The sequence below is a fragment of the Lepidochelys kempii genome, chromosome 7 (genome assembly GCF_965140285.1).
Source record: "Lepidochelys kempii isolate rLepKem1 chromosome 7, rLepKem1.hap1, whole genome shotgun sequence".
In the NCBI taxonomy this organism is placed as follows: Eukaryota; Metazoa; Chordata; order Testudines; family Cheloniidae; genus Lepidochelys; species Lepidochelys kempii.
The window spans coordinates 85,751,890-85,765,449 of NC_136386.1; the positions used below are offsets into that span (position 1 = coordinate 85,751,890).

A 13,560-nucleotide genomic window follows, 5' to 3' on the forward strand; every position below is an offset into this window, starting at 1 on the left:
GAGAGCTTAAAAAGTTAAAAGGTTTGGAGAAGTTGGGTTGGGATAATAAAAACAAAAATCTTCTTAAATCTAAATTTGTTTGGATCTGAATGAAAATGGATATTTTATGCAGAAGAATATTTTTGTTTGAGTGCAGAAACCTACAATGGCACAAATGCACTTTCAATTTAAAAATATTACTTTTTAAAAAGAGGGAAGTAAAAGTCCAATGATTTGAATTAGGGCTTCAGATGATATTTTGACTTTACGTGTTCTTTAGAGTGTTCTCTACTGGCTAACAATGTACATCTTTTTTCCTGGGTAATACAATTACATTCTATACCATAAATACCAGTGTTCTTAATAGTTTTAAAAAGGAAAAAAAAGCTTTTCAAGCTATCAAAGCTGAAATCTCAGATATATGCTTTGTACAAGAAAGTCACCTTAAGAAGTCACCTTAACCTAATAAATACATCAGAGGTAACTGGTTCCACATGCTTTACATTTCTCCAGGAACATCAAATAAAAGAACAGCAATCATTGTTGCCAAACTTATCGTTCCAATTAAAGGATAAATATAGAGGTAATGAAAGCAGATGTCTACTACTTACCTGTACAATTGGTGATAGAATACTAATTTTAGGAAGTACTTACACACCAAATCAAGGTAAAATGCTTTCCCCCCCCCACCCGCCCCCAGGAAATACTTTCACATACTAGAAGATTTTAAAGAAGGAAATATTATAATTGGAGACAATTATATTGTGTTCTGGACGTGAGGTTAGGTCATACGGAAGTAAAATAAAGTATAGAAAATCCAACACAGAATAATCTCTCTAATGTTTAAACATGGTTTCTGGGATTTCTGGAGGTGTCTTAATCCCAAGAGAAGAAACTACTCATTTTCAATAGCCCATAGAACAGTGGCTCTCAACCTTTCCAGACTACTGTACCCCTTTCAGGAGTCTGATTTGTCTTGCGTACCCCTAAGTTAAACCTCACTGAAAATCTGCTTTCTTACAAAGTCAAACATAAAAATACAAACGTGTCACAACATACTACTACTGAAAAATTGCTAACGTTCTCATTTTTACCATATAATTATAAAATACATCAATTGGAATATAAAGATTGTACTTACACTTCGGTGTATAGAGCAGTATAAACATGTCATTGTCTGTATGAAATGGTAGTTTGTACTGATTTCGCTAAGGCTTTTTATGTACAGGCAGTCCTTGGACTTACGACACAATTGGTTCCTGAAAATTGCATTGTAAGTCGAAATGTTGTAACTCGGAACCGCAATACACTCCATTGCGTAAGTCGTAAGTTGAGCGTCGTAAAGTCGAGGACTGCTTGTAGTCTGTTGTACAAGTAGGCAAATATCTAGATGAATTGATCTGCCCCCAGGAAGGCTTCTGCGTACCCCATGGGTACACATAACCCAAGTTGAGAACCACTGCCATAGAATATATGTGAGAGCAGATATTCTAAAATCTCTAAATCTTTACTTCATACAGCAACATCAGCATAGCAAGGCTCTATTTCCTGGTCAGATCATGCAGCAGTTTGGCTTCTTATTAGAAACTGGCAAGAAGCACCTAAAATGAAAAGATGGAGATTAAACATCCCCTTTGCACAAAAGAGTTCAAGATGTCAGAGGACATTAAGCCATTTTTTTCTGCATCAAACTCAAAGATCTCCTTCCTCAGCCTATTATAAAACATTACTCGCTCAAGCCAAAATCACAATTGAATTGAGTAACACAATACCTGCAGCAGATTTGTCTGGAGTTCAAGGATGCTTACTGAAGCTTTGGAACTTCAAAGATAAAAAGTGCTATATGCATTTGTAATCATTAACAACCATGTACTTAGAAACAGAACTACTGAACTGGAGGAATATATAGTAAACCTTTTAAAGAGGTTTACTATCTGTCATAGAGCTTTATTATGGTTCTGTTTCAAAGGCTATGGATTCCCTTCTGGTTGTATGCTATAAAGAATCTGTCACCTCTCCTTGGAAATAGTAGCCAGAAAAGCATTCTATGTATTTATCGATGGATGAACCAAAAGCTGCTGTCTATGGGGAATCATATGCTAGCATCTTGGAGGGAAAAAAACATGCAACTTAGTCTACCCTTACTACAAAGAGAGTTGCCCATTTCCAACAGACTGATTGGAAGGGAAAGTTGATGGCAGAAGAACACAAGGTGGAAAAATAGGATCTTGGATGAACGATGTGTCATGTAGGGTGAATCAAAAGGACTCTTAGAGAATCCACAAAGAGATTAGCCCAGGATCATTCGAAATGGGCTGCTATGGTGGCAAACTTCCCCTAATGGACATGCCACATAGGAAGACTGGATATTATATGAGAAAATAATTTACTTATAGCAACTACAACTTTGAGAAAACATAAGCTAACTTCCCTCCACTTAGTAAACTGGTAGAATTTTTACTAAATTAACATATTCATTATTTGAATAATTAGAGTTGAAAGTACCAAGAAGGTGTGTATGTTTAGCCTTTTTCCCCCTCTGAACTCTAGGCAGGCAAAACCTAGTGGATTATGTTAATTTGTTAAGAATAGATGGCTGACCCTCCTGTTTACCCTGGTATAACACTTTTTCTGTTCAGAGATTGATAACAGTTGCATACATTTTTCTGTGTGATATGAGACTGCAAAGTATGGAGTGCCTACCTGAAAGATGATTAGTTTTTATTCTGTTTTCTAAGTCAATATTAATAGGCAAGTGTAATTCACAATCTGTTGCCTTTTAGATTGTATTCAGTGTATTTCTGACCATCTCTGAAGTACAGGGAGTTCCTGCACTGTTGCCTAGAAATTAATAGAAAAGATTTGAAAACTTTAGTTTTTAAAAAAAAAATATGGTCACTGTGTTTTGTACTTCAATGCATATACAGTAACTCCTCACTTAACTTTGTAGTTAAGTTCCTGAAAAACGCAACTTGAAGCAAAATGATAAGAGAATCCTATTTCCCCATAAGAATTAATGTAAATGGGGGGGTTAGGTTCCAGAGAATTTTTTTTCCCAGGCAAAAGGCATTATATACATTTTAAACAAGCAATTTAATACAGGTATTAAACAGGCTGGCAGCCCCCCTATACTGCCCCCACAGTGCCTCCCACCCGTTGGTGGACCCCGCAGATCAGTGCCTTCCCCTGTTCCTCCCACCTCCTGCCCGCAGCAATCAGCTGTCTTGTGGTGCTCAGGAGGCTGAGGGGAGGAGTGAGGATGCAGCTTGCCCCCTCCCTCCCTCCCTCCCCTGCCTCCTGCCTGTGGCAATCAACTGGTTTATGGTGTTCACAAGGCAGGGGAGGAAAGCTGTGTGCCGTGTCCTCGCTCCTCCCCCCCAGCCTCCTGAACACTGCAAGACAGCTGATTGCCATGGGCAAGAGGCAGGGAGAGCAGGGGGAAGGTGCTGATCTGCAGCGTCCGCCGGCGGGCGGGAGGCACTGCGGGGGAGGGTGTAGGGGGGCTGCCAGCCATGGACAAAGCAGGTGGCCAAATGACTTTATAGGGGAGCATTGCACAACTTTAAATGAGGATGTTCTGTAATGGAGCAGGGACGTAACATCGAAACAACGTTAAGCGAGACGACATTAAGTGAGGAGTTACTGTATTAGATCAAAATTTGGCCCTGAAAGAACAAATGTGGACACCGTGTAGAATCAAGCACGTGGGTTTATTACGTACAGCGCTGACGGAGTGTCACCTCGCTTATTCGGCTCAGAGACACTGCCAAATAATTGATTACAATGGATTATATGGATTTTCCATGGGTGGAGGGAAATGACGGGGTAGGCAGACCCAAACCCCTGGATAGGTCTAGCAGCAAGACAAGATAAGCACAGTAGCCAATGGTCAAAAGGTTACATAATGTCTCCGCCCATAGTTTCAGGTTAACGCATGACACTTAAAGAAAAGGAATACTTGTGGCACCTTAAAGACTAACCAATTTATTTGAGCATAAGCTTTCGTGAGCTGCAGCTCACTTGATCGGATGCATACTGTGGAAAATACAGAAGATGTTTTTATACACACAAACCATGAAATAATGGGTGTTTATCACTACAAAAGGTTTTCTCTCTCCCCCCACCCCACTCTCCTGCTGGTAATAGCTTATCTAAAGTGATCACTCTCCTTATAATGTGTATGATACTCAAGGTGGGCCATTTCCAGCACAGATGCAGGGTTTAACAAGAAGGTCTGAGGAACAGTGGGGCAGGGGAAAGGAATGAACAAGGGGAAATAGGTTACTTTTTATAATGAATCAATTTCCCCTTCATTGCTTTCCCCCGCCCCACTGTTCCTCAGACCTTCTTGTTAAACCCTGGATCTGTGCTGGAAATGGCCCACCTTGAGTATCGTACACATTGTAAGGAGAGTGATCACTTTAGATAAGCTATTACCAGCAGGAGAGTGGGGTGGGGGGAGAGAGAAAACCTTTTGTAGTGATAAACACCCATTATTTCATGGTTTGTGTGTATAAAAACATCTTCTGTATTTTCCACAGTATGCATCCGATGAAGTGAGCTGTAGCTCACGAAAGCTTATGCTCAAATAAATTGGTTAGTCTGTAAGGTGCCACACGTACTCCTTTTCTTTTTGTGAATACAGACTAACACGGCTGTTACTCTGAAACATGACACTTAATTAGTACACAGGTGTTTTCCATTAAACAATATATAAAGTGTGTTAGTATAAAATATATATGTTGAATTCTGATTTGGGATCCATAGGTAATAAAGTAGTTTCCTTGATTGTCCAACAGGTACACACCTAGGAGTTAAAGCAAAACAACAAATGAAAAGTATATAGCAATAAAGGTTGTGTTTTAATTATTCATTTGTGTTTCTAAGGCAGGTACTGGCAATGGCTAGGAGGAGAGGTGCACATCTGTGAGAGGGAGGATATCATATCTAATACTGATATGTTTGAACCTCTTCCATAAACTCAAGGCTGGTGTGTAGGAAGGCACCTCTTCTACAGAAGAAACAGGGCCCCTTTCATTCCCATGGTCTGTTATCAACTTTGAGATAAAGCCCCCAGTGATAATTTCCATCTGGCTTCTTGCTGACCAAGCTTACCTGAGCAAAAAGTAAGGTTGTCCTTTGTTTGTTCTGCTTCTTAGCTAATATTGTTCACTACTTGCTAGGCCTCTGTCTTCTTGACCAAACTCTGGATTTTGGGCCTGTAAAAAGAGCTGACACAGTCTATATATCAGGTTGTAACATAAACAGCATGTGGATTTTAGCCCTTCAGGCCCTCTTGTATACATACATTGTGATAGTCTCTAAGGATATGATGAAATGCCATTTTCTCCACAAAACCCCATCTCATTCAGTGAATGGATAGTTATTCAATATTTCTTTTAATCCTCTGTTAAATATATAATTAATACACACCATCCAAACACTGCACTCAATATGAAACGATTTCCTCCTGGGTGTTTCTACGGTGTTTTTACCATAATATGTGAGTTTTACAAACAAAAGTGAATTTATCTTCACAGTACCCATGTGGAAATAAGTGGTGGTATTATCCCAGTTTTACAGTTAGGAAATTGAGACAGAGGGTCCACCAAAGGATCCCCTAATTTTGGGTGCTCAACTTGAGACACCTAGCACTTAATTTTTTTTAGAATACTTAACCTTTTTTATAGTACTAGATGTGTTCAAAGCACAGCTCCAGTTGTGAAGACTTGGATCTTCTGAAAATTTGGCCTCGGAAGTCTCAGACTATTCACCCAGAAAAGGAAAAAACTAGTAGCTCACTATGAAATTTTTGGTGTGACTTGTCACACCATATATGAACTCTGGCAGAGGCAGTGATGCAATCCAGTCATGCAGGGTGGCATTTAGTTGCCTAAACCAGGAGACTATTGCTTTTCCTGTAATACCCTGACTCATTTCCTACACACTTGCCAATTTATGCAACAAATTAAGCAGGAGTCCTACAGACAATGGCCTCGTTCACTACACAAACCTGATTCAGAGCACTATCCATCCTGTGCACTGAGTGAGGCAGAATCCTGTGGGGAAAAAATGTGACCATGTAATTAAAGACTGTATCGTAAGGTATATGCACAAAGGAGACAGGTTGCACAGGCAACCTTTGTTCTGGCATTTCCTAATTTTTGAGTGCTTGACTTTGCAGCCTGAACATACTTTCAGTGGAGGCTTTTTTTATATAATCTCCTAATTTTTAAGACACTGAAACAAATTCCAAGTTGTGAAAGAGTAGTGGCCAGCAACTTGCATTTAAACCTTTAGATCCACAGCACAGATCTCTACCACTGGAGTTAGCCAAGTAAATGGAGAAGGAGAAGGGTGTTACCCTTTGAATTAGTCATTGCGGGTGGGCGGGAGATGAGGATGACATACACATTTTGCAGATGGGTTTCAGAGCTATTTATTGATGACGGAGGAATATAGAGACTTGAGGTCTCCCTGCTAAATTTGCTGGAGAGGACTATGCTTCAGTGGTGGTTGGACCCTTTTTCCCCCTGTGTCCCAACCTGTCTCTGTCCCCTTCTGTTGCTTCTCCAGTCCCTGCCACGTCCCAGCTCCTTCATATATCCAGCTCCTCCCTCTCTGTACCTTTCCATTTCTGCTTCCACTGAACCTTTGACTCCCACAGTCCACCTTGTCTTCTACCCCATTTCTCATTCCTCTGCATTCCAATATAGCTGCTCCTGCTTCCTTCTGTACCTTGCAAGGGTGCCCGCAGGGGGAGCATTGAGAGTGCAGGAGAAACTGCCTGCTCATAGTTCCAGTGTTTGGTGCCACAGGAGCCCCCAGCAGGAGTAGGGAGCAACAATTGAAGAGAAAGTCCTGCTGTGCTTCTGTAGCTCTGAAATGGAGCATGCTCAGTCTCTGTGGAGTTGGTGCATGCCAAATCCAGTTGACACACAAGAGCTGATGGGATGAGTATGCCCAGTGCAGACAGAATCTCTGAGAATTTAGCTGCCAGTCTGTAACAAGTCTCTACTGATCATTTGCAAACTGTATTTTTCAGAGGCTCAAAACTTGGCCAAAAATTGAATATATTTTCAAATGAATCTTAAAAGGCACATCCTTGATACTAGAGTGCCATTTCAAGGCCTTGCTTCAAAGTATGGAGGGTGTTAGAGCTTAACTAAAGGTCTGTAAGAACTTTTCTAAAACAGGTTAAATTTATTTTTACCTAATGTCCGTCTCATAAATGGCTGAACCTTTCTTTCTGAAACTTGCCAAAAATATTCAGCCTGAGGAAGATGCCTGGTGTGGAAAATTTCAGCCTTAACAGTTGTTTCACAGAGTTATAAGCCATGGAAATGTGTTTTAATGCGAAGTGTTGGACAACCTTAACTGTAAATTGTGCTATCAGCTCTGCCTGTAATGGAGCACACTGTATACACAGGATTGCTTTAAAGAGAAGGGGGTTTTTTTGTTTTTGTTTTTTTGCATCCAAACACATCTGCAATGCTAGTGTGGCTGAATAGGGCGAGGACATCTTAATATGCCAGACTTGAATCTTCTTTTGAAAGAGTAAGTGACATCTCATGTAGTCGGATTAGATGGCTTGAGAATATATTCTACGTTTTCAGTATTCCCCTTCTCTTGTTTGACGTGCATATTTTTTTTTGAGTTCTAAAATGTTTAGTGTTCTATGCCCCTCCTGGAATGGGGGTAACGAGCACTGAGAGTTAAACTGCTTATATTCCCTCATTAGAGAGACAAGATGGGGAGAAATATCTTTTACTGGACCAACTTCTTTTGGTGAAAGACAGACACATGCTTTCAAGCGTACGCGGAGCTCCTCTTAAGAAGAGCCCTGTGTAACCTTCCAAGTATGTGTAGTAGTGAGCCATAAATCCAATTTCTCTGTTCAGTCCATGATTTTTAGTGTGTAGCAAAGTTATGAATTTAAGCTCCCAGGCTCCTCTTTTGAAGGTGCTGTGAAGGTTTCCTTTGAGGGTGATGACTGAGAGGTCTTGTATGGAGTGATCACTTTGTGAAAAGAGTTCTCCTGCAAGTGATATGGTGTGTGTTTTTATTTTTCTGTGAGCGTTCATTAGGGAGTGTAGTGATTGTCTGGTTTCATCCACATGATTGCTATTGGGGCACTTAGTGTACATGTTATGATAGGCATGTGGAGGATCCATTGCTCTTGAAAGGTCTGCTGTGGGGCACTTTGGTCTTCGTAGTGATGTAGATATGTCTCCAGCTATTGCATTTGTTGTGGAAGGGTCTGGTACTGCTTTGAGTTGGTTTGTCCTGGTATGTGTGGACCTTGCTTCAGATGATGAGATTGGAGAGGTTGGGGGGTTGTTTGAAGCCCAGAAGAGGGGGTTCAGGAAAGGTTTCTTTCAGGATGTGGTCCCTATCAAGTATGGGTTGTAATTGCTTTATACATTGAATGGGTTTTACTGTGGGGTGGTAGGTGACAAGCAGGGGTGTGCGGTCAGAAGGGGTTTTATTTCTGTATCGAAACAGGTTCTCTTGGTGTATTTACTTGTCCTTTTTATCCTCACGCATAACACTCTTACATTTCAGCAAACACTTTGTCCAAACCATGGGAATAACCAGGGTACTAGAATGGTTCCCCAATATGCCAGCCTCTTCCTGGGCCACATTGACACACTTATTCACCATTCAGCTTCACCACCACCATCTGTAATTGTCCTCAGGCAAAAGTCTAGGACAGGTGTCGGCAACCTTTCAGAAGTAGTGTGCCAAGTCTTCATTTATTCATTCTAATTTAAGTTTTCGCGTGCCAGTAATACGTTTTAACTTTTTGGAAGGTCTCTTTCTATAAGTCTATAATATATAACTAAACTATGGTTGTATGTAAAGTAAATAAGGTTTTTAAAATGTTTAAGAAGCTTAATTTAAACTAAAATGCAGAGCCCCCTGGACCGATGGCCAGGACCCGGGCAGCATGAGTGCCACTGAAGATCAGCTCACGTGCCGCCTTTGGCACTCATGCCATAGGTTGCCTACCCCTGGTCTAGGAGAAGCATACCTTAGGTTTCAGAGTAACACCCGTGTTAGTCTGTATTTGCAAAAAGAAAAGGAGTACTTGTGGCACCTTAGAGACTAGCCAGTTTATTTGAGCATAAGCTTTCATGACATGACAGCTTCATGAAGTGAGCTGTAGCTCACGAAAGCTTATGCTCAAATAAACTGGTTAGTCTCTAAGGTGCCACAAGTACTTCATACCTTAGGTTGTGCCCTGAAGATTACTCTAATGAACCAGTGGAGAAAGTGAAACTGAGATCTGGGGGGACCTCACCAGTGTATCCTAGTTGTATAAATTGATGGTTGACTTTTAATTTGATAATTTGAGACTTTGTTTGTGATGGGGAAACCACAAGCGCCTTCATTTCCTCTGGAGAAAGAGGGAAAGTCTACCCCGGGGGTACGGCCTTGTCAGTAAATTCAAAATATAACAGATGGAATATCAATTCATTTGGGCATCCTTTTGTTTTTCTTTGGTCTCTCCCATTTCCCCCCATTCACATTACGCTTCTGCAGAGAGAGCACTGAGTATTCTCTAGTATCGTTAAGAATGAATTCTGCATCCTGTCTATTGAAGCTCACTCGGTTCCTGTCACCACTTTTTCCAAGCCAGGTTTTATGTTAGCCTCTACATTTCCTATGCAGTAAAAGATCTATCAAACCAATTAAGCAAGATCTGTGCTTTCCATTTTTAATTTTAATAGTCTCTTAGCATCCAACAGTGGTGTTAGGCAATGGCTTCTGCATTATGATTGGGTCCAAGAATAACTAAAAGAATCGACAGATTTACCACGATTTTCATTTCAGATCAATGTCTTCCCTTCTCTCATCTCTGGGAGTCATGAATGTCTTACATTTGAACAATTGACTGGTTTTTTTTGTGTGTGTGTGTTTTTTTTCCCCTCCAGCTAAATAGAGGAAATAGGTTGATTAATGCAGAAAATTAATTTCTGTATTATGCTGTTGCAATATAATTCCTATCTCAGATACTCTCTCTGGTTTGGTTCAGTGAAGTTGCTGCAGTGCTGCATGTATACCATTCTTGTTTCAGGAGTATCATTGGAGACTGTCTTCAGATGGTTTTATTGTCTGAAATAGCGCAGGGTCTGAATGTATGACATTGCACCTCCAGTCTTGATTAAAATACGTAACATTTTTCTTTGAGGTGGTCTGCTGTGGTGGGAACTTGGATAATCTCTCTCCCTCTCAGCCTCCTATGTATTATAAACTAAGGTTCCATATCACAGCTATCTTTCTGGACAGAGCTCATTAGGAATAAGGCAAAGCTGCTCCTAAGTCATGTGAGGGTGAGCACACTGGCTTGTCTACAACAGACACTATGTCTAAAATGCATTTTTGTTGGTAAAACCTTTGTCGACAAAAAGCACCAGAATTAATTTTTTGAACCTTTTTGAAAGCTAACTTCTTAGTATGCATTTTGGTGTAAACCTTTAGAGAATTCAAAAGAATTCAACACAAGCAAGTCTGTTCATCTTATTTCTTCTGTATATAATTGGTTACTACATAAGAGACTCACAGTGAAGCAATTTTAGGGGCTCTTGCTGTCTATACTTCACCTAGGGCTGAGCATGATTCTTTCCATCTCTTCGGGCATTTTGGCACGATTTTTGGCACCTATTTTATACTGTTGCAGTAGAAAGCTACTGTTGCGCTCCAAAAACTAAGTTAAATCTGTAGTATTTGCTTTCCTACATATGATGACTTCCAAATCAGGTTAAGAACAACCTAGCTCTTGAAGCCTGATTCTAGAAGCTAAGTGCACTCACTATCTCAGAAAGTAAATATCCAATTATTATCTCTTTTGCTATTCTGCATAATTAACTCTGCTGCTTAATGTCACGGGTGGCGAGAACATGGCACCCATCAATGCACCAGTCTGTGCAGCAGACTAATTTTGTCTTCTGTAACATGCTTCATTATTTCATAACTATTTGGTTTGGAAGCAGTAGTTTGGCATCTGTTGGCCGTAGTTGGAAAGCAGAATACCTCCTTCAGGAGTAACTTGTAGTATCTAATGCAATTCTTGAACAGATTTACATCTAAGTAAAAGTGTATGCTTTCTGGAGAAGAATAAAACGAGGAATGGAGGGTGGGGAAGATATCAAAGTGTTAACATTTCTGCTCTAATTTTCTAAAATTGGTATTCAAACTATTTGGGAGAGGGGCTTATTTTGGAATATTTGGAGAAATAAAGAGCTCAAATTTGGTTTCCTGTGGAGCAATTTAAGAGGTTGAGATAGGGTAACCAGATGTCCTGATTTTATAGGGACAGTCCCGATTTTTGGGTCTTTTTCTTATATAGGCTCCTATTACCTTCCACTCCCGTCCTGATTTTTCACACTTGCTGACTGGTCACCCTAGGATGAGATGTAAATGCAATTAATGCCTACCAATAACCTGTATTTTACAAGCTCAGACACAGAACCATGGAAGGTGATTGCAAGATTAAATTAAAAGATTAGATCTCTGAAATGTCCGTGCTCATCTGGAAAACCCCTTGTTGCATTCGTGTATGCGTATAAATTTTAATGGTGACTGACATGCATGTAGGGGGAGGAACAGACTCAATTTCTAAGTGTCTGGGGAAACCTGCATGTGACAGCATCCTGGAAATGAGACTGCGGATCTGCCTTGTGTTTCTAGGGCATAGTATGGGAGTTCCCTGCACCAAAGGTAATTCCTAAAGCTGATAGTTACCAGTCACTTTTTAAGAAGGGTGGGGGGAGAGAAAGGAGGACAATATTTAATGATGAGTTTATTTTAAAGCTTAATTTTGTCACTTAGCCTGACTGACACCTGCATAGTATTAGAACCTTGCTATTGTCGGGGGAGCTGGGATTATGAGCAACATAACGCTCTTCCCTAACCTTGCTTGTTGAGTAAGCAGAGGGAATTTCATGACCGAGCAAGAGTATCTCCCTGCCTTCCGCATACATCAGACGCCTGAGAAAGCAAACCACAATAACAGACATGGACAGCCCTGGCAGTACAACTGCCAGAGTTCCACTAGTAACCTTGGTGCTGTTGCTGCAAGGTTGTTGTCTATATTGACTGAAAGCGACAACGTTGTATCCTCTATCAGACTGTCTCGGGGTGATTTTTTTTCTTTCCTTTTAAAAAAAAGCAAAACATTTTAAATCTACCTTTAGAATGAGCAGAGGGAGTTGGCCTCTGTTCTCTCCATTCTCCATCCCCCACCACACCAAAGTGTGCAATGGAATGCATGTAGTTTAAATAGCTAAGCCTTTACTGGTTCCTCTGCTGCTGAGCTGTTTAAAAAATATACGTTACAAGGAGGCAGAAATGGATGGCTGAGCTTGCTTGCTTCCATCAGCAAATTTTAAAAACGATTAAATTTTAATACTCCAGTACCAGAATGTTGATTGTTTGGGGGAAGGAGAATGAGAGGCATTTAACCAGGTATGAAAAGTATTTACTTCCCATACTGTCCACACATGCACACTGCGTCTAAGCTTACAGAGAAAGCTTTCATTTTTCAAATGCATATTCAGTGAACAATTTAAATATTCCTTTTATTCAAAATCCATTTTTAAACCAGTCAGATAACTCAGTGAGGGCTAGGTACGCCACATACAGATTTGTAAATGATCAGCCGTCTTTACATAATATCCTTATACAAGAGTGGCAAAAATATTTTTGAATAGCAGCATGAGTGTAACCTTTCCTTCAGCCATTTTTCAGCTGAGATTTTGCTCAGATTTTCAAAACGTCCCCTTCAAGAAGAGACCAAACACAGAAAATTTCAGCCTAAACTGTCAATGCTACAGTTATGAGTGAAAGGAGTGGATCAAAATAGTTTTTCCTCCGTTACACTGGTAATTAAAATATCATGACCCAGATTAGCAAACATTTTCTGTGCAAAACTGTCAAAGCTGAGTTGGGGTGCAAGAGAAGGAAAAATAAGTATTAATTAAATCATTGTCCGTTCCTAACACAACTGTCCAAGCTACAGTGCTGGTAAATTGCAGAGATTAAATAGTAATTTCCTAGCCTTGCAGTCAGTCCTCTCTCCATTGCCCCCTTCCCTCCTGCCCCCCACCAATGATTTTCATCTGCAAAAAACACTTCCAGACTATCTAAAGGTTTAGAATGAATTAAACTGCCAAAAAAATTGGAGTAATACCAGGGGACCAGAGGGTAGACTAGGGGAGGGATCATAGAGTAATGCACTTATGCTGCCTTAAAGTATTAGTTCTACACTGAAAAAGTGTAAAAGTGGTATAGTCAGTGTGTCTGACTGATTTTCTTATCAAGTGTATTTAGAGCAGATGTGCACTACAAATTTTTACAGTAGCGCAGCTGCAGTGCTTCTGGTAGAGATGCTCTAAGCCGGGGTGTGGAACCTTCTTTCTATCACGGACTGTTGACCCACAGAAAAAATCGGTCATGGACCAAAAACAGTCCTGCGGTGGGGCATGAAGACTCGACTTCCCTTAGGCTGTGGGGTGGGGCCAGAAATTAGGAGTTCAGGGTCCAGGAGGGGGCTCCGGGCAGGGGTTGGAGTGCAGG

At 40.6% G+C, this 13,560-nt stretch overlaps 1 protein-coding gene across 4 annotated transcripts in view; it reads left to right on the forward strand.

The window, feature by feature from the left end:
• Window positions 1-13,560, forward strand: part of MCU (mitochondrial calcium uniporter) — a 149,774-nt gene that overhangs the window by 68,449 nt on the left and 67,765 nt on the right. The window lies entirely within an intron of this gene.